A 21,462-nucleotide genomic window follows, 5' to 3' on the forward strand; every position below is an offset into this window, starting at 1 on the left:
TGCACCTGCAGCATATGGAGGTTTCCAGGCTAGGGGTCCAATTGGAGCTGCAGCTGCTGGCCTACACAGCAACACCGGGTTGGAGTCACGATGCCATGGCCTCACTCAGTGTGTTCAGGATCTAATGTTGCCATGAGCTGTGGTGTAGGTCAGAGACGTGGCTCGATCTGGCACTGCCGTGGCTGTGGCGTAGACTGGTAGCTATGGCTCCAATTAGACACCTATCCTGACAACCACCATATGCTGTGGGCGCGGCCCTAAAAAAAGACAACAACGAACAAACAAACAAAAAACATGAAATGGAAGGAATTTATTTTTAAGGATAACTTTGAGTTTCTTTACCTAATCTTATTCTATGTACTCCTGAGGGAGGCAATGAATGAAGATTTACCACACAGTGGCAAAAAGATAATCAAAACCTAATATACACCACCCAGGAGAGATTGCTATTTATCTTTCCACAGTATTTTCACATAGGTCGCATTATAATTTCCTTTTGGCATGCCTTATTTTATTCTTCTGCTAATCAAAGTCATTTCTTCATGCTATTTGAATTAAAACCTTCTAAAATTTACCTGGGGACAAAAATAGGGAAAAGATTTGGCCCTGTTCTGAAAAAGTACTGTGGTTGAACTGACAGCTGTAATTTCTAAGTTTATATTGACTCCTAGGCTGTGTAACCGGAGGCCCTGAGATGAGTTTGAAGGAGAAAGTTGAAGCGACTTCAGTTTTTCCACAGACGAAGATATGACTTTTTTTTTCCTATGTGGGCTGATGCCCAGAAGAGAAGAGCTAGAAGCAGGAGGCAGTTGCAGAAATGATCTCAGAGCTCTTCAGGAACAAGAATTTAAAGCTTTATTTTTTAGATGTTTCTTTTTCTCCACAATAAATCCCCTCTATATTCCCTAAAAGTTGACAAGGTCAGCTCTTCTCAAAAGCATGTGTGAAAGTATGTGCATAAATGATTGGGGGTGGGGGTGGTTGTTGAAGGAATAAGAGAGAAAAGCAAGAAAACATGCTGAGTTCTTTGTGTGAACCCATTGGGGCTGACAGGAGTTAGCAAATGCAAAATGTTAATTCAGTGGATGCAGAGCCAAAAATGATCCCGGGACCTTAAACTTCCTAGAAACTCTTAGCGATTTGGGGGAGAGTAAAACCCCTTGTTAGTGGGTTATGAAGAAAGCATCCAAACATTTTGTTAACACAGACTATGTTTCTGTTTTCAGAGGTCAATTGAGAGATGTATGATGAGACATATACTATGAAATGCTTCGATGTACTTCTTCCTTTGGCTACATGAATACTATAAACCTGAACAAGAAAAAATTTAGAGACGAGAACTGGAATATGTATAAGTATTTAAAAATGACCTATAGTAATATTAGCTTTACTCTTGCAACAGCAATATTAGAGGAATGAGGCTAGATCCACTTTGTGCTTTTAGGATGCCTGCAGTATAATTTATAAATTGTATTCCTGTCTCTATATCCCCAGGGCAGCTCTCCAAATGCTACTCTACTCACTCTCACTCTGCCAGCTGATTTCCCTGGTAAGAAGTTCTAGATTTCTAAATAATGTGCTCATACTGCTGTTTCTCAATCTATCATTTAGGACTTAAGTTTTCTCAGTATTCAGTTTAGGAAACTGCACCCATTTTAGGAATTCAGAGTCGGGGAATTAGGTGATTACCCAATTGTTAGGGGCTGGGGCAGGCAACAATTGAATGGGAGACAAGGGCCACACGGGACTGTTGGATTCAATGGCATACCTTGCAGAATGCATGGCATACCCATTAAGTCCTGAGCTGACATTGGAATGTGACGTCTGCCCTCTTCAAACATTATCTCTCCAACCTTGTTTACCAGCACCCACAGCTGCAAGGAAATGGCCTTTGCCTCACTTCTGCCTTCCAAATCTCAAGCGAGTGCATCTTATAACAGAACAAATTACATGCAGAACTGTAGCATCGAGACCATTTGGGAAAGTGGGTTTTTAGCTTTCCAATCTCTGTGATTAAGGGGGTACAGTGAAAGGGTGAGAATGTAGTTGAAGACCAAATGATCATACATACCTAGCACACTCCCATGCCCCACCCCCCTTTTTCCTTTCTACTCCATCCCCCAGTGTAGTAACTTGATAAATTTGGGCTAAATCAACACTCAGTGTTTACATTATTATGACTGTGCAAATATTATGCACTATTAAGCCACGTTGTGTGTGACACCACTCCTCTTTCTCATGTAATCCTTTTCCCTGCAGTTAATAATTCTCTCACCTTTTCATTTGCCAGATCTGCTTGCTAATTTTTCCAAATATTACATCTCCATCACACCCACTGCCAATGTTTTGAATATATTTAAGTGCAGCATGAATTGGGGAGAAGGGGAGGTGGGGAGGATTTGGGAGGAAGCTGGCTTCTAAGTCTGGCTGCTTTTGAAAGTAGGGTAGAAAAAATTAATGTAAAGAGTAGGATAGAAAAAAGTCTCAGCTTTTAGTATTTAGATTTTCACTTAATCCTCTCCTCTGTTTTCAGCCTTCTTCCCCCACACTGTTCTTTGGTTTCCCGAGAGTCCAGGGCTTCTAGTTCTCGGTGCGTGAGGTGGGAAGAGGATCTAGACTTCCAGCTGCTTAATGCACAACAGACAGACCTTCAGTTAGGCCCTGATTTTAACTTGACCCAAACCCCCGTCTCCCTATTCCCACCCTTTTCCGTGGGAATTCAGATCTCTTAGCCCTGAACCTCTAGCCAACAAATTGGCTAGTTGACTCATGTACCTTCTGCAGACACTTAGGTCACTCCGTTAAATCAGTTATCTCTGCTTCATCTTCTTTTTCACTAAATTTTAAAAAATATTTCTTGTCTGCTGTTGTCCACTCTTTTAATTTTTCCTTTTAATTCTTCTCTCTTTTTTTCTTTTTTTTTTTTGGTGGGGTTTATGAAAAAAGAAATTAAGCAACAACAACAACAACATGGTCAGTTAAGGATACTTAACTGGACGTCTTTACTCCCCAACCTCCACCCCCAAACCAACCCATGTTTTCTCAGTAATGTTTATTTGATTTTCCCTAGTTATGAAATCTTGGAAAAGTTTTAACACATTTTTACATATGGAGAAATTGAGGCTCAAAAAGGGTAAACAATGCATCTAAGATAAAATAGCTAGAAAGTGGCAGAGCTGGGGCTGAAAATTTGATGTCTAGAGTAACACCAGCACCTGGAAGCCTACTGGAATTATAGATGTGCTATAGATATCGATTAAATGAATTAATGAATTAATACATTCTCATCCAAACTTTCAGTGAACTATCCTATTGGACATGCTGGTAATATTCTGTATCTTGACCTGGGCTGTCATGTTATGGTGTGCGCATTTATGAAAATGCTTCCTTCAGATGCCTCTCATCTCGTGAAAGGGAAGAGCCTGGAAGAGAGGAAAGGGTGAGGATTTGCACATGGGGATGAGGAAGACGTTGAGCGAATGATCCTTCAGTGTATGTTGTGGGACAGGGGCCTGCAATCAGATTGTGGTATCTAGAGGCACTGACATGGAAAATGCAGTCCAGCCCACTGGTGTGAATTACATCAAGGAGACTGAAGACATAGTTAAGTATTGTCAAGCAGGTGGAGTGTGGGAAAAGAGTATAAAAAGCTGGAACTAAAGCAAGTAAACAGCCAGTGTAGATTTTTAGTAGCTATTACGGCCTACAACCTGAAAGGAATGACGGGACTCAAGATCTAAAGCCTTAGCAAGTTTTCAAGAATAAATCGTGATTCATTTACTTGTTTGTCTTTTTAGGGCTACACGCATGGCATATGGCGCTTCCCAGGCTAGGGGCCAAACTAGAGCTATAGCTGCTGACCTACACCACAGCAAGGGCAACATGGGATCCGAGCCACAGCCACAGCAATGCCAGATCCAAAACGCATCTGGGACGCACAGCTCACAGCAACGCCAGATCCTTAGCCCAGTGAGCAAGGCCAGGGATTGAACCTGCGTCCTCATGGATGCCAGTCAGATTCGTTTCTGCTGAGCCACGATGGGAACTCCATGATTCATTTCTTAAAACATCTCTAGTTTTCTCACATCCTTAAAAAACTATGATGATAAAACTAGCTTTAATGCTCTAAAGGTGTGACTAATGTTTTTACACTACAGTATATAAATGAGACAAGAGTACAAAAACAAATGTGATGCATTATGTAAAAAGACTGTTGAGAAAAAGTACTGTGCCTATTTTTGTATATTTTAATTTTAGACAATTTTAATTTAAAAAATATAAATTACTGGAGTTGCTGTTACGGTTCAGCAGGTTAAGGACCTGATGTTTTCTCTCTGTGAGGTTACAGGTTTGATCCCTGGCCTCACTCAGTGGATTGAGGATCCAGCATTGCCACAAGCTGTGACTCAGGTTGCAGGTGTGGCTTGGATCTGGCACTGCCATGGCTGTGGCACAGGCAACAGCTGCAGCTCTGATTTGACCCTGGCCTGGAAACATCCATATGCTGCAGGTGTGGCCATAAAAAGAAAAAAATATATAAATTACCCATTATTCCACCATTTTTTTTGAATACATAAAGTATTTTTATGACAAAGTTACTTACAATGGCCAGTTGGATGGCAGACATTAGCTTCCATTATTGTTTAAGTATTTTAAGGATGTATGATAAACATACAGAAAAGTGATCATATTGTAACTGTAAAACTCACTAAATTTTCACACAATTAACACTGCTGTGTCATGAAACCCAGATCAAGGCACAGAACCTTACCAGTATTGTAGAAGCTCTCCTTGTGTTCCAAAGCCACTAACCAGTACCCTCACGATCCTCCCAAAGATAACTATTATCCTTTTAAACATCATACATTGGCTTTGTCAGATTTTTACTAATAGAATCCTGTGTTACGCTGTTTTTGTATTTGGCTTCTTTCTCTCATTGTTCATGAGATTCATCTGTGTCATTAGATACAGTAGTAGGTAATTCATTCTCATTTTAGTATAGTATTCCATGTTGAGAATATATTAGACTTTACCCATTCTGCCGTTGATGGACTATCAAGGTTAACAATTATTTCAAAGAGAGAATTTAATACAAAGAATTAGCTGAGTAGGTATAGGAGTACTGAAAACACAAATAGCAGTATTAAGGCAACACAAAGATGATAACCCCATGAAGGCACCTGTAAGTTTTGTGAACAAAGGGAAGAGGTTGAAATTGTCAGAACCTGGATGTTTGTCATTCTGCACAGCTGGCATCAAGACATCTAAAGAGAGGTTGCTGCTCAGTTGGTGTTGGGACCTTGGGACCTTGGAGGAGGAGTGTCTCGAGGGCCATGGATGGTGCTGATGTCTCTGAGGTGGGTGAGGAGGCTGGTTCTGGGAATGCAGGAAGAACTGGAAAGTGTAAACCATTGCTAATATCAAAGCGAAGAGTCATTACTGAGGTGATGCTGACCCAAACAGGGAGCAAAACAGGAAGGAATCCAGTTCCTTTTCCCTCTAGCAGCTCTCCAGTCTTTCTTTAGCACCCCCATTGGCAGAACCTAACATAGCGAATTAGAAATTTGCTATGTTGTACTTTGCAGAATTCAGGTTTCATCATTACAAGGCAGAGTACAGAGTGGTGGTTTCACAGTTGAGAAACAATAACTGGAAACCTGTAATTTCCAGGTTTTGTAAATTTGGTTTATTTTCAGTCATGAAGCTGTGAACTTTCTCTTGCTTGTGTTTTGGTAAACCTATGTTTCTGTTGGGTTAATACCTAGGACTGGACTGCTGGCTCACAAACTATGCATGTATTCAGTTTTAGTAGACACTGCTAAACGATGTCCAGTCATACAAATTATACTATCACCAGCAATATGTGAAAGTTCTAGCTTTAGATCTGTGCTATATCCTTTTAGCCATCCTGGTTGGTAAATATATAGTGGCATTTCATTGTGATTTCATTTGCATTTTCCTGACAACCAGTGAAATTCAGCACAATTTTATAAATTTATTGGCCATTTTAATATCCTCTTTTGTAAAATGTCTATTCTTATTGATCTGTAGGAGTTCTTTATAAAGATGCTAGATGCTGGTCCTTTGTTAGATATATGCATTGTGAATATTCTTTCCTAATCCATGGATTGTTTTTTGTTTTTTGTTTTTTGTTTTTTACTCTCTTACTAATGTCTTCCGATTGAGAAAAGTTGTTAATTTTATGATAGTCCAGCTTTTCAAAAATGCCTTTATAATATGCACTATTTGAGTGCTATTTAAGAAATCTTTTGCCACTTCAAGGTTACAAAGGTCAAAACCATAATTAATTTGATTTAAAAATGGACATAGGACCTGAATAGGTATCTTTGCAACGAAGATATACAAATGGCCAACAGTTACCTAAAAATGTGCTCAGCATCACTAATCATCAGAGAAATGTAAATCAATACCATGATGAGCTATCATCTCACACCTGTTAGGATGTTTATTATTAAAAAGACAAGAGATAAATGTTAGCAAGGGTGTGGAGAGAAGAGAACTTCTACGCTATTGGTGGGAATGTAAATTGGTACAGCTGTTATGGAAAACAGTATGAAAGTTCCTCAAAAAATTACAGATATGATCCAGATATGATCCAGCAGTCCCATTTCTGAGTATAAACCCGAAGAAACTGAAACTTGTCCGGTTGACCCTCCGTATCTTCAGGTTCCTCATCTGGATTCACCAACTGTGGATAGAAAATATTTGGGGGGGGGAATCCCAGAAAGTTTAAAAAAGGGAAATTTGAGTTTACTGAGTGCCACCAATCCTATGTTTACATAGGATTTACATTGCATTTACAACTATGTACATAGCATTTACACTTACTGGATATTATAAGTAATCTAGGGATGATTTAAAGTATACAAGAGGCTGTGCATAGGCTATATGCAAATACTACACCATTTTATATAAGGGACTTGAACATCTGAGGATTTTGGTACCTTCAGGGGATCCTGAAACTGATCCTCCAAGGATACCAAGGGATGACTGTATCTTGAAGAGATATCTGTACTCCCATATTCATTGCAGAGTTACTCACAATAGTCAAGATATGGAAATAACTCGTGTTTATCTATGGATAAATGGATGAATAAGATTGATATAGGCATATATATAGATAGATGTGAGGATGTGAGATACACACACACACACACACACACACACATATTATTTAGCCATAAAGGAAGGAAATGTTATTTGCAACAACATAGATGGAGCTTGAAGGCATTATGCCAAATGAAATAAGTCAGAGAAAAACAAATACTACATCTTCTCCCTTATGTGTAGAATCTAAAAAAGTTGAACTCATAGAACCAGAGAATAGAACAGTGGTTGCCAGGGATTGGGTGGGGGGTGAGGGAAATGGGGAGATGTTGGCCAAATGTGTATATTTGGAATTTGCTGAAAGAGTAGATTTTAAATGTCTCCTCACACATACACAAAAAAATGGTACCTGTGTGAGGTGATGAATGTGTTCATTAACTTGATTGTGGCATTCAGCTCACAATGTATATGTGTATTAAATCATCACGTTGTATGTCTTTAACAAAATCACATTGTACAACGTAAATATATACAATTTTTATTTGTCAATTATACTACAAGAAGCTGGGGAAAAAAGCTTACAAAGATATTCTTTCATATTTTTCTCTAAAAACTTACTCCTGCCTCAAAACTCCTCCATGTTCAAATCTGCAGTCCATCTGAAATTTATTTTATATATGTTATAACATAATGGTTCTGACACATTTTTTTAAAATACGGAAAATTAAGTGGGCCCAGAACTATTGGTTGAAAGGAACATTCTTTTCCTATTGTCCTTCAGGGTCACTTTCGCCATATGTATAGGCCTGTTTATGGACTCTTTATCCTTGATCACTGTATTCATTTTCTAATGCTGTCATTGAAAATTACCATGAATCTAGGGTTTCAAGACAACACTCACTTTAAGTTTCACAGCTCTGTGAATCAGAAGCCTGGGTATAGCTCTTTTGGATCCTTTGCTTAGAGTCTAACAAGACTGAAATCAAGGTATTGGTAGGGCTGGGCTCTTAGCTGGAAGCCCTAGAGGTAAATTTGCTTCTGATGTCATTGAGGTTGTTGGCAGAATTTAATTCCTTGTTGTTGTAGGACTGAGTTCCCCAATTCCTTGCTGGCTGTCAGCTGGGGTTTAGTTTTTGCTCCTCAAGGCTGTTCATTCCTTCTCATGCCTTCTGTGTGGTTCTCCTCCAGCAACAAGTCAAGTTCCTCTCACCCCTCAAATCTCTCCCTACTTCCCCTTCTGCTGTGTCTTTGACTGGCACTTGTCCCTTTCCCTTTCGCTTTTGAGAGCTCATGTGATTACACTGGGCCCCCTGGATAAACCAGGATACTCTCTCTATTTTAGAGTCAGGTGGTTAGTAACCATAATTACATTGCAAAGTTCCTTCACAGCAGTATTTTGATTAGGTTTGGTTAAATAACTGTGAATAGTCATCTTGATGTGGGGGTAGTAGCATCTTTAGAATTCTGCCCACCATACTTGGTTTGTCTGTACTTGTATTATTACCGTTGCCTTAATTACCATAGTTTTATGATAGTTTTTGATCTATGGCAGTGCAAGTTGTTTGGCTCTGTTCTTCAAGACTGTCTTGGCCAATACATACATAATACGAGTTTCACAAGAAGAGAAGATGGATAATGGAACAGAAGCAATATTCAAATAGATATTGGCCAATATTTTCCAAAACTGATGAAAAGCATCCGAGATAGATATTTCCAAACTGCCCTTCAAAATTTTTGCAACAATGTATCGCTTCATTAACAGTGTATGAAAAAGCCTGTTTCCCTCCACTCATGACAACACCGGGTTTTAACTTTAAAAGTGAATGCCAATCTGATAAGTAAAACATGCAGTTTCCTCACTTTGAGTTCCTTGTTAAAATTTGTGAATGAAGGAGTTTCTGCTGTGGCATAGCGGAAACAAATCCGACTAGGAACCATGAGGTTGAGGGTTTGATCCCTGGCCTCGCTCAGTGGGTTAAGGATCCAGCATTGCCGTGAGCTATGGTGTAGGTCGCAGATGCAGCTTGGATCTGGTGTTGCTGTGGCTCTGGTGGAGGCCAGCAGCTGTAGCTCCGATTTGACCCCTGGCCTGGGAACTTCCGTATGCCTCGAGCACAGGCCTGAAAAGACAAGACCAAAACAAACAAACAAAAAAACCGAAAAAATAAAAAATAAAAAAAATTCTGAATGAAATTAAGCATTTTTTCATTTATATTAATTTCTGTTGATATCCTATTGCCAATGGTTTTGTTTTGTGTGTTATTTATTGTCATTCAGTTAAAAATTTATGATGTTAAACTTAGTTTACTTTTATGAGTTTTATGTATGCGATCGTGTTTATAAAGGTCATGTTTCAAGATTAAAAAAGAATCCCTCGATTTTTTTTTTCCTGGATAGCTTATGGTTTCTGTTTTGTGTTGTTTTGCTTTATTTAAATTTTTGATCTTAAATTTAAGTTTATTTTGCACTTAGAAGTGAGGCAACTTTTTTGAGAAATCACACAAAGGTTGCGAAAGGCCCCTTTACTCTCCTTAGACAATTCTTCCCCTGACCTCCACCCTGCTCTTCTTTGGAGTATTTTCAAAGAGTGAAGGGCTTGTGAATTGGCAAGTGCCCCTATCTCCAGAGCCACGATGGGAGCATGGCAGAAATATTGGTCTCCTGAAAGCATGATATTCTGTATTTGCTCTTTTATAACAAGTATCATAGCTGAAGCTCATTTAGCTCTATGAGTGGAATAAGAATTTCAGTGCAACTCACGGAATCTTAGGAATTCTCCATTTGTGGACAAATTCTCGGCAGCATTGTCGTGCATTGGGCCAGGAGCAAAAACACTTCCTTTTAGCTTTTTCATATTTTTTTCAAAGGTAAAAGCTTGATTTGAATATGTTTTACTGAAAGGAACCATATTGCAGAGATTGATTTGTAGACAGGTTTGTATGAAAATGCTACAGGACTAATCATGTGAAGGAAATCTTCCTCTGGGTTTTCTGATTTCAATATCACTAAAAAGAATCAAGTGATTAGCCCTAATTTCATAGACTTGCTTTTGTAAAATGTTCTCATTAGCATCTGTGGTAGAAGGGTGGAATAATTACCTAGCTTATCCAAAGGGAAGGTAAATGAGATGCTATGATAAATAACTAGCTTATTGCTTGTTGTTCAGAATGCTCTCATTTCTTTTTCTGCAGTTTTCCTCTTTTGTGAAGACTTACTAAAGTACACTATCATCAAAGTTTTTATCGTGTGCCCTTTCTGTCCTTCATTTATTACTCATTTCATGGGAGAATATAAACAAAATATCAGGCATCTAAAATGTTATAGAATCATAAAACCAAAAGGACAGTCAAATATCTTCTCTGATTCAGTAATCTCTCTACAGCATCCCTGAACGAGTCTTCAAAGCTCTTTTTTCCGTGACCGTAAACTCACCGCCTTGTAAGGAGTCTATAGTATTATTGGACAGTTTTTATTACAGGAACTTTATTTCTGTCTTGACATAAATGAACTTAAATTCAGAGGAGAATCATCACAGTGGTGAAGGGACATGGAATCGTATCATATAAGGAATGTCTGCATGAGTCTGGCAAATTTCTTTTGTTGAAGCATGTCCTCACATGAGACAGACAGCTGTCTGAGCGTATGTAAAGGGCTATCCTATGTAGAGTAGGTTAAATTCATCCTATGTAAAGTGGATTAAAGTCTGAGCTATCCTAAAGACGATTTTGGCTTACTGAATACATCATTAAGCATCAGGTAAGGATGGAACGGCTGCTTTGCAAGGTGCTAAGATCCTTAGCACCACAGGGATAAGTCGGTGAGCAGACCACTTGCTGGGATGACTGGAGAGGATACACAGTGGGGCAGTTCCAACACTAGATTACGTGCCTCTGTGAAATTTTACATCTGTCTCTGGCCTCAGGGAATTCTCCAAGACTACCGGCCCTAGCTTGGATGCTATATCTATTTTTTAGGGATGTTATAACCAAGTACCACAAGCTGGGCGGCTTAAACAACAGAAATGTATTGTCTCAGCTCTGGAGGCAAGAAGTCAGAAATCAAGGTATTGACAGAGCTGGCTCCTTCTGATGGCTATGAGGGAAGGGTTTGCTCTTAGGATTCTCTCCTTGGCTTGTAGTTGATTATGCACAGGGCTTTCTCCCATATGTGTGTCCATCTTCTTCTTCTTCTTCTTCTTTTTTTTTTTTAATAAAGACATTGGTCATATTGATTTAGGGTCTTTCTGAGAACTCTATTTGAACTTGATGACCTCTATATGCACCTCATCTCCAAATAAGTTCACATTCTGATGTATTGAGGTTTGGACTTCACATGAAATTTGGGGGACATAACAGATGTATAAGGGAAAATTGGACCTATAGGATAAAGAGACTGGTGGAGCTTATGAATTCTAGAAATTAGTCAGGTCAGTCAATATTTTGCAGAATTTCTAATGTTGTACGTACTATTGCTGTGTAACATATTGCACCCAAATTAGCAGCTTAAAATAAACATTTTATTATGCTCACAGATCTTTGTGGGTAAGGAATTTGGACGAGGCAGAGTTTAATGGCTTGTCTCTGGTCCCACTCTGGGGCCTTGGTTGAGAAAACTTGGTGGCTGTAAGTGGCTCAAGACCTGAGGGCTGGAGTCATTTGGATATGTCTTCCTGTTTGCCTGGTGGTTAATGTTATTTGTCGGTTGTGACATCAACAGGGGTGTCAACTGGAATACTTCCACATGGCCTCTCTTTATTGCCTGGGCTTCCTCAAAGCATGGCTGTCTCAGGGTCATTTCCCTTTGTGTTGCATCGGGGTCCCAAAGTCAGTATCTCAGCAAACAAAGTGGGAGCTGTATCGCCTTCTCTGACCTAGCCTTGGGAGTCACGCAATGTCACTTCTGTCATATTCTGTTGGTTAAACAGGGTCATATGCCTGCCCAGATTTTGAGGAGGAGATAGAGGCACTATAACTTTCTTGACATGAGAATTTCTGATTATTAAAAGAAAAAAGAACACATATCTATTTAAAGGAAATTTAAACTATAGGACATATTGTAAAAGACCTCCTAAGAGAAAAATAAGTTTCTTGTCTTGCTTTGGAAAGAAATAGAAAACACACTACATGCGGAAAAGAGGGGCCTCTGTGGGGCTTACTCTGACTTACTAATGCCATTTCATCTGCTGGTCATGTGTATCTTCCCACAACATAGAATAGTTTATGCTCTTAAAATTAATCGCAGATTACTCAATATCTACCGGGCTTCCAGGAATAACCCTCCTTCCCCAGAAATCCTTTAAGTTTTAACAGAAAAGTATAAAACAAAGGGGAGCAAGTATAACTTAATTTTTCTTTCTCCTGTGTTTTTTTTTTTTTTTTTTTTTTTTTTTTGTCTTTTCTAGGGCCTCACCCGTGGCACATGGAGGTTCCCAGGCTAGGGGTCGAATCAGAGCTACAGTCGCCGGCCTATGCCAGAGCCACAGCAACTCGGGATCCAAGCCACATCTGCAACCTACACCACAGCTCACGGCAACGCCAGATCATTAACCCACTGAGCGAGGCCAGGGATCGAACCCGCAACCTCAAGTTTCCTAGTCGGATTCGTTGACCCCTGAGCCACAACAGGAACTCTGCTTTCTTCTGTTTTAATAACCTGTCCAAACAATTACACTAGCTAATTTATTTATTTCATAAAAAGTCCTAACCCTGAGCAGGCCATGGACTTTATTTTAGCTGGCCTTGATATAGTCACCAGATGGCCTTGGCTTTCTGTGTAATTCCAGCTCTCTGTTGACTCCATAGCTTTTGTTTTACATCCATTATAAATCATGTAGGCATTTTATCAAACAAACTGGACTCTGTTGTGTGTGAATTGTTTTCTGTTCTTTCCTTTCAAATCTGCTTTTGGACTTGTTCTTTCCTACCCTGGATGAAGTATTTGGCAGGTCTAACAGCTTTCTGGTTCCTTCAGTCACAAGAAAGTCTCATTTTAGCAAACAAAAATTCCTGTCAAGTATAGTATCAAAATTTAGGATTCTTATCGAACTTAGAGCTCTCCTGTCCCCCAGCTTAGACCTGACCAGGAATGGGGGACACATGCTCTGCCTCTTCATAATTTCATAATTCTACTTTTTCTTCCACTCCTGTGTATGATTTCCCACTTCTTTGGAGAAGAAAGATAAGAGGTAAGAAAAGTTTTATTTGACTGACATAGTTGTATCTGGCAATGAAGTGGGAGCTGCATTGCCTTTTTTGACCTAGCCTTAGAAGTCCTGCAATGCCATTTCTGCCACATTCTGTTGGTTAAAAGAGAGTCACAAGGATACCCAGAGTTAGGGGCAGGGGCACAGATAAGAAGGATGTCACAGGTGACAGCTAGACAATTGTTGGCTCTTATTCTCTTGGGGTGCTTTTTTTCCCAGGAGATTTCCTGCTAGAGGCCCAATGACTGCAGCTCTCTTTGAAAAGTCAAGTTCTCATGTCTGGCTGTTTTTGAGTCCATCTTTAGCCATAAGCTTCCAGCAGTCTATCTCTCCACTGTGAGCCTTTGGCTTCTCCAAGCTGACCTTTCTGACCCAGGCTGCCTTTTTTGACCCAGGATCCATATCTGGGTCCTAGGAGACAAACCCCTTTGCCTACTGTCGCTGGAAGTGTAGATAATGACTAATACAGAGCTCTCTGCTGTTTGTAGTCACAGCCTTTCATCTTTAGACTTTCCCCCAGCAGAAGCAGAGTCCAATCCCTGGTCACCCAATCTTCAGAGGCTGTAGGCCAAGTTTTTTGAGCCATTCTTAGAAGCTCCTCTCACCTGAATTAAGGTGAGGGAAAGTATTTTTTCCTCCCCTCCCCCACCCCATCCCCTCTATAGCACCCAGAACAATTTCCAAAGGCATTGTCTCTATGGGCTTTTTCAGTTTCAATATTTACTGAACTAGAGATGGGAGATTGGGTTGGTAGAATCAATTTCACAGTCCTTAGGATGTATTGCTTTGGTGCTCTAGCTCCTCAATTTAGACACTGTCTTTAGATTTCAGGGCCATTGGTGAAACTCCAAGGCAAGAGTTCAATTTTAATATCTTGCTCTCCTTTAGCCAAGATTAATAAAGCAGAAAGGCTTTTTCCCCACATATTGGTGTTTCAAAAACCCTAAAAATGATGGATCAGACTTGCCCAAGTTTAGAGGAAGGATTTTCAGGAGTATTTCCAAGGCAAGGGAGGTCTCATAGGATTTTGAGAGAAGTTGGGGAGAAGAAATTAAGAGGGGAGCTGTGGGAGAGATTTCAGGGGGCCGGCATTCTCTTTGTAATCCTAATCCTTGCTTGTCTCCTCTAATCTACTCTTTACAGTGCGGTGAAGGGGCCATTCTAAAATGAAAGCCTATTTGGGTAGTTACCCTTTAATGTTTTCTTGTATCTCCTTTAAAAGATAAAGTCCAAGTTCTTTAGTTCGACATAGAAGATTCTCCAGCATCTAGCCCTTGGCAATCTTTGAGGCCTGACATTTCACCAGTGTACTGGAGGGAAAAGGAACCCAGGCAAGGAGTAGATGAATGATCAGACCTTGCCCTTCGCATTCCCAAATCACTGAGGCCAATTTCGGCAGGTGATAGGAGAGAAAGGAACCAACACAGAATTGAAATGAGACTGAAGTTTTAAATTTTGGATTGAACAAGGCTAGACATTAGTAACTGGATGTAACTACCAACACAGGAAATCTCTCTAAAATGTAGGAAAGGGGAGTTCCTGTCATGGTGCAGGGGAAGTGAATCCAACTAGGAACCATGAGGTTGCAGGTTTGATCCCTGGCCTTGCTCAGTGGGTTACGGATCCGGCATTGCTGTGAGCTGTGGTATAGGTCGCAGACACATCTTGGATCTGGTGTAGGCTGGCAACCGATTAGACCCCTAGCCTGGGAACCTCCATATGCCGTGGTTGCAGCCCTAAAAAGACAAAAAGACAAAATAAATAAATATATAAAAATAAAATGAAATGTAGGAAAGAGAGATTTTATAGAGCTTGGTTAAAAGGAGAAAAACAGAAATTGTTTTATGTTTGTACTCCACTATATTTAGATCATTTGATAAGTGATTTTTAAAATGTAGGCATCATTTAACATGGACAGGCCTTAGGGGAATGGTGTGTGGGAGTACGGAGGATGACAGGCTTATTCGTATAATTTTGCTGGGAATTTGCAATTTGAAATCATACTGTAAATTATGTAGCAATATGATTTTTTTTTTTTGGTTATGTCCATATTATGTGGAAGTTCCTAGGCCGGGGATTGAACCCTCACCACAGCAGTGACCCAAGCCACAGCAGTGACAACACCAAATCCTTAGCCACTAGGCCATCAGGGAACTCCATCTAGCAATGTGATTTTTTTGGATAGACCTTCTGGATTTAAAAATAATTGAATTCAGAACATTTTTATGTGGTAAAGTCCATAGGGTCAGATTCTCCCCACTGTTCAATAAGCTCCACCATATTGGACTTTCTCAGTTTCTTAATGTGGCATGTTTCTTGTTGTCCTGGGACTTTATATACATCCTGCTTAGAACCTTCCCCTAAATCTTCACCTAGCTAACCTCTATGAATCCTTAGGTTTCAAATAACATATGCTGTTTTAGCGAGGTCTTCTCTGACCCCCTCATCATAAATGGAGTACCCCCTTGTTATAGTCACATATATTCCCTCTGTTTCCCTTCCTTCCTTTCCTTTTTTTTTGCTCACTATAATTTGTAATTTATTTTGGGGTGTTTTTGTCTCTTGTGTGATCCCACCACTAAATGATAAGCCTCATGAGGATGAGACTGTAATTGTTTTGTTCATCACTGTGTCAGTAAGACCTAGTACAATATTTGAAACAGAGGGTATTCAATGAATATTTTTTTTTTTTTTTTTGTCTTTTGTCTTTTTGTCTTTTGTTGTTGTTGTTGTTGTTGTTGCTATTTCTTGGGCGCTTCCGCGGCATATGGAGGTTCCCAGGCTAGGGGTTGAATCGGAGCTGTAGCCACCGACCTACGCCAGAGGCACAGCAACGCAGGATCCGAGCCGCATCTGCAACCTACACCACAGCTCACGGCAAGGCCGGATCGTTAACCCACTGAGCAAGGGCAGGGACCGAACCCGCAACCTCATGGTTCCTAGTCGGATTCGTTAACCACTGCGCCACGACGGGAACTCCTCAATGAATATTTTTTGACTCAAGAATAAATCGGAGTTCCCCTCGTGGCACAGTGGAAACAAATCCAAATAGGAACCATGTGGTTGCAGGTTTGATCCCTGGCCTTGCTCAGTGGGTTAAGGATCCAGCGTTGCCATGAGCTGTGGTGTAGGTCGCAGATGTGGCTCAGATCTGGCGTTGCTGTGGCTCTGGCATAGGCTGGCAGCAGCAGCTCTGATTAGACCCCTAGCCTGGGAACCTCCATATGCCGCAGGTGTGGCCCTAAAAAGACCAAAAAAAAAAAAAAAAAGGGATTAAATCAAAGTGTTTGCTTGATTATGCTAAAACTTTCATAGTATTTATGTGACCAGGCTACTAATAGAGAGAGAGAGAATGAATAATTTAGGAAATGGATGTCTGGGCAACTTCAGTTTAGCTAGTGTGCAGCATAAATTAAAGGATAGAAACACAGGCTTGAGGCAAGGTATTTAAAAAAAAAAAAAATTCTCCAAGTAGCCTCAGTGAATAGGAGCTGGATACTAATTGTGGAACAGACTTTATTTCTTATGCTCCTTGATTCTATATTTCTGAGAGGCCAGGTATGAAATGACCTATTCTCAATCAGAAAGATTAGAGTGAGTGTGGGGATAGGGATCTTTCTGTTTCGCTTGAAACAAATTGTGTGTGGTGGAAAACATGTAGGGGAGACAACTCTAGTCTTCATAATGGTTTTGAGTCAAATAAATATTGACTAAGAATGCTATATAATAATGGTATGGCAACATGCTATGGAGTAAGACGTGCTCTGTGAAGGGAAAAAAAGGCCAACATTTGAAATCAAGGGGTTAATTCTTTTTCAATAGAGAGCATTCCTTCATCATTGTTATTAACTCCTATAATGGAAATAGAAATATTTAGCATTCACACAATGATTCATAGCCTTGCTATTTAGGATCACATCTCAAAAGTGCCACACACAGGCTTCTGTGAGGCCATTACTTTATGCATTTGGGGGAAGTGGGGATCAGATAGAAAGGAGGGTTAGAATGAAGGTAGGTTTGTGAGGTTGCAGGGAAGAAGATTTGTTTATTTCCACCACCCACACCTTGAGCCAATTCCCAGATATCAAATTAACCAGCCAGGTTCCAGAGGAAATGGCTGTTGACCTTTATTTCTTGTTCACTGCCACTGAAACTCTACAATTCGAAAACAAAAGTTTAACTTCCAAGTTGCTTTTGGCAGAGGAGGGGGAAGGGTCATTTGACCCAGTTCTTTCTATGTAGTATGTAGGGCCTCGGCCATCCATAACTGATTTGTCCTGAAGTGCCATTTCCTGGAATAACAAATAATATGGCTAACATCCAACTTTGAATTCTTATTCTGGGCCAGGTGCTATGAGCTAAGAACTTCTATATGGATTATCTCATTTAATTCCTATTAGATATTTCTGATGTAAGTATTATCATCATTATCTTCATTTTGTAGATAATAAAACTGGAGGCTTAGAGAAGCTAAGCCACTTGCCAAAGGTTATACAACTAATAAGTAGCAGAGACAAGATCTGAACCCAGGCAATTTGATTCTAAGCCCTGTCCTGCCTCGCTTAATGGCTGGTCGTCAGGGAATTCATTCTCGGTGATGGATGTAGTACAAGCTTAATGGATAGAATGGTAGGTGAATGTTAAATGCCAGATGACCTACATTAGGCTTATGCAAGTGAGAGTGGAACCATCAAAGGTCGGGAATGTTTGGAGGTGTATAAACAATCTATATTGCTTGCTCTCCATGTGCAAAGTGCTCCCTAGGAACCCACAGCCACTCCAACCTCCCCAAAGCTGATGATCAGACTTGTGGATTGGAACTGGAGGACTGCTGCTAAAGTCATTATGTGGCCTTGCTCCTCAGGCGTCTGAAAGAGCAGGAGCTGGTAGACAGCCTATTATTTCCCTCCTCCTCCACCTCTCATGGGGTCAAGCTTGGGGGGTGGCAGGGACAGTACATGCTCGTTGAGAAATAGAGTCCAGTGGGCTACTCTTTCACCACCATCTCTATGGGACCTTGCACTGGACTCAGATTCCCTGAGAATTACTCCTGAGTAAAAGATTGTTCTTTATATATATTTTTTTTCTCTCTGAATCATTGATGCAGTAGGTTCTCAGAAGTCTTCTCCTACGCAAATACTTCTGTGCCAAGTCTTTGAGTATAAATAATTGAGTATCTGTTTTAGAATTTGAATACATCCCAGTTTGACTTCAACTTATTATTACAACAGGAAATCCAGAAATCCACTATTTCCACCCATAAGATTTTTCTTTTTTGGTAGCTCTCAGTATTCGAAAATGGTCGTGGTGAGGATTAATTATATAAGTGAATATTTTCCTCATAATCTTTGTGAAGTGTGGACATTGAAAGAAAATTAGAGTTAAAATAAAGCAAATCATGTCCTTCCAAATTGAGTGAGGGACTTATTTGACAGTACAGAAAGTTTTCAATGAATTGTTATTTTAATATGTAAAATATTAAGGACAAATTAAAAACTGAAACATTCTCCATTAAATACCGAATACTCTAAGTCTAGCAAAAAATCATGAGAGATAGGTTCAGTTAAAGCAATTTCTACATCAAGGATGGTATTCAAAAGTATCATTCCCCTAGGAGAGTAGCCCCCCACCCCCATCCCTGGCTCCCAGACACCCAACCCTGCTTCTCCCTGCTTTATTGTCTTTCTAAAATAAAGCCCTAGAATGGCTCCCCTTTCTTCCCAAAAATCTATTACCAACCCATCCCACTCTCCAGGTCTCTGACTCTTAGATTTTTGGATTCTATTTCAAGTTGCTGTTATTGTACTAGGTAGGCTCTTAAACTGTAGATTCTCAAAAACAAAACTGTAGATTCTCAAATATAAAAGTCATATACTTCCTTTTTCAGAATTAGATCCTGAGAAAAATAACAGCAGCTCTCTTCTGCTTTCATCTTTCCCCTCTTAACAAAATAGAAACCCAGATCTCTCAAAATGAAAATATTCTTTCTCATAATTGGTTCTACTTCCTGTTGCAACTGCACTTGATCAATGTCTTGTGCACTTAATTCTTTTTTCCTCAACAGGGAATTCCTGAGCAACAACTTTCAGAGATAAATTGACTCCCTGCGATTGCATCTGGTCCATTGACCAACGACTCAGGTAAGAAATTTCGTTTTCCTTATTTTTCCCTGATGGGAAGTAATTTAAAACACACTCCTTGCAATGTTTGAATAACTTTTAAGCTAACGCATGAAACGACAAAGAAATTTCACTTTTGCTATGAACAACTTGGGCTCTGTGTGTCCTCACCCTCATTCTCTCCCTCTAGTTTGGGTCTCTAAATTTCTCTTCTTAGGACAAAGGAACTGGGGTGGATTTATCCACTGGGCATAGTAGGCACAGTGTATAGGGCTCATGGTTCTCTTAGGGGTTGACAAAAATATTTTATATATATTTAAGGTTTTTTTTTTGGGGGGGGGAGGAGGAAAGGGCCCATGAAGGCAATATTACCTAAAGCCCACAAAAGTCATAACACACAATGAAATTAGCTAGCTGCATTATTATTGCAGATAAACATTTCTTTTTGTTGTTGTTGTTGTTGTTGTTGCTATTTCTTGGGCCGCTCCCACGGCATATGGAGGTTCCCAGGCTAGGTGTTGAATCGGAGCTGTAGCCACCGGCCTACGCCAGAGCCACAGCAACGCGGGATCCGAGCTGCGTCTGCAGCCTACACCACAGCTCACGGCAACGCCGGATCGTTAACCCACTGAGCAAGGGCAGGGACCAAACCCGCAACCTCATGGTTCCTAGTCGGATTCGTTAACCACTGCGCCACAACGGGAACTCCAGATAAACATTTCTTAACTGACAACCGTATTTGACATCCTTCAGAGTTTTCATGTTTGTAGTTTTGATGATCTGTTCCATTTCTGGCTAAGCTATGCAATTTATTGTTCATAAATTAAAGCTAGCATAGAGTGTAAAATTCTGGGTAAGAAAAATGAATAATCCTTCAGATATTTATCTGGTATTTTAATTTGCTTTTAGACTTTAATTAATAACAAGTTGTTTTTGTTTTCGAACAAGGTACTAAATTCACTGTCCTTGGTGGTATCTTTTAAAAAAAAAAACCAAAAAAACCACAAAAAACAAAACACAATTATGGCGCCATCTTCTGGTAGTTTAAAGAACAGTTGTATTAAGGGGCGTTTTGGTTGAATCCTAGGGCCCAGGAAATTTGCAAAATGAAGAGACAGCTCACAGTCCTCTCTTCTCATGATGTCTCAGTGTTTCTCTGTCTCTTAAAAGTCGTTTCTATTGAACTATAATGTACGAACTCTGTAATCTCTAAAAATCCTAATTTTTCCATAGATTTGCCTTTTCTTCAGCTAATTGAACTGGATAGCCTTTCAACTCCAGGTGAAAATCATCAGCTAGATGACAGCTGCTGTTAAGCCATCTACCTTGCAGAATTCAGGAAGTCTACCTCTGCCTGATCTCTAATAGGATGATTTTCTGTCTCACTTCATCTTTATTTCTAGAACCTGCCTTCCATGTCCACATCATCTGCTTTTTAAAGTTCAGCTCATTAACCTAACTCCTATCTTTGTGATCTGTCCCTTTCGCTATGGAAAATTTCTGACTGGCCTATTTCTGGCTTTGGAACTTCTTGACCTTATTTTTATCCTCTTGCTGGATATTTCCTGACATTAATCTCAGATGCTGCAGTCTCTTAAGGACCTAGAGTTTTTAGAACCAAGAACATGTTCTTGGTCTCTCAGTGGTCCCCATGCTGGCTGCTTATTGGGATGTCTGGGGACCTTTGTTCTAAGTCCAGATACCCAGGTCTTTCCCTAAGGGATTCGATTCAGCTGGTCTGCTGGAGGCTCTAGGAATCTGCATTTTGATAAATGTCTTAGGAGATTTCTGGTGCAGCTATTGCATTTGGGACCCACAAGCCTACAGGGTAAACTCCTCTGAGGACACCAAGCTTTGTGTCAGGCAACCCACGTCTACCCTTGCAGCCTCATATTTTGCCATATCTACCTGTCATTCTTCTGTATGTCATTCTTCTCCCTCCTCATTTTCTCTTCTTTCCCCTTCCTAGCTGTAATTTCTTCTCATCTTTCAAATCCCAGACTAAATACTTGGGAGTCTCTCTTATTCTCCTCCTGCCTTCCGTTTTCACTGAGCAAACTTAGTCTCTCGCTT

At 40.1% G+C, this 21,462-nt stretch overlaps 1 long non-coding RNA gene across 15 annotated transcripts in view; it reads left to right on the plus strand.

Moving 5' to 3' along the window:
• The window catches only part of LOC102158976, a 977,225-nt gene that overhangs the window by 85,983 nt on the left and 869,780 nt on the right, over window positions 1-21,462 (plus strand). For 12 of the 15 annotated variants that reach the window (XR_002346449.1, XR_002346448.1, XR_002346451.1 and 9 more), the window contains exon 2: window positions 19,335-19,410. This is a non-coding gene — a long non-coding RNA (uncharacterized LOC102158976). Of the gene's footprint in view, window positions 1-1,494; window positions 1,550-19,334; window positions 19,411-21,462 lie in introns of all 15 variants that reach the window. The other 3 variants (XR_002346446.1, XR_002346443.1, XR_002346444.1) reach the window with 1 other exon arrangement.

The sequence above is a fragment of the Sus scrofa genome, chromosome 8 (genome assembly GCF_000003025.6).
Source record: "Sus scrofa isolate TJ Tabasco breed Duroc chromosome 8, Sscrofa11.1, whole genome shotgun sequence".
NCBI classification, from domain to species: Eukaryota; Metazoa; Chordata; class Mammalia; order Artiodactyla; family Suidae; genus Sus; species Sus scrofa.